At 71.7% G+C, this 374-nt stretch overlaps 1 pseudogene; it reads left to right on the forward strand.

Annotated features, from left to right (window-relative positions):
- The first annotated feature begins 48 nt into the window (after positions 1–48).
- LOC113979825 overlaps positions 49–374 on the forward strand; it is a 490-nt pseudogene continuing 164 nt past the window's right edge.

Here is a 374-nt window from a genome sequence, read left to right on the forward strand (position 1 = left end):
CCCCCCTCTCCCCCCTCTCCCCTCCCCGCAGGCTCCCCCCACCCACCCATGGCCTCCCACCGGAAGCGCGCGGGGCCTTCGCCGCCCTCACCTTCATCATCCTCACCCCCATCATCCTCCTCCTCGTGGCCGGAGGAGCTCGGTGAGCGGGAGCAGGGCCTGTACAGCCTCCACCGCATGTTCGACATCGTGGGCGCCCACCTGACGCACCGCGACGTGCGCGTCCTCTCCTTCCTCTTCGTGGACGTGCTGGACGAGGCCGAGCGGGGCCGGATCCGCAGCGGGCGCGACTTCCTGCTGGCGCTGGAGCGGCAGGGCCGCTGCGACGAGAGCAACCTGCGCCAGCTGCTGCAGCTGCTGCGCATCATCACCCG

This window comes from Neopelma chrysocephalum, unplaced genomic scaffold (assembly GCF_003984885.1).
Source record: "Neopelma chrysocephalum unplaced genomic scaffold, ASM398488v2 Primary Assembly neopelma1_89747, whole genome shotgun sequence".
In the NCBI taxonomy this organism is placed as follows: Eukaryota; Metazoa; Chordata; class Aves; order Passeriformes; family Pipridae; genus Neopelma; species Neopelma chrysocephalum.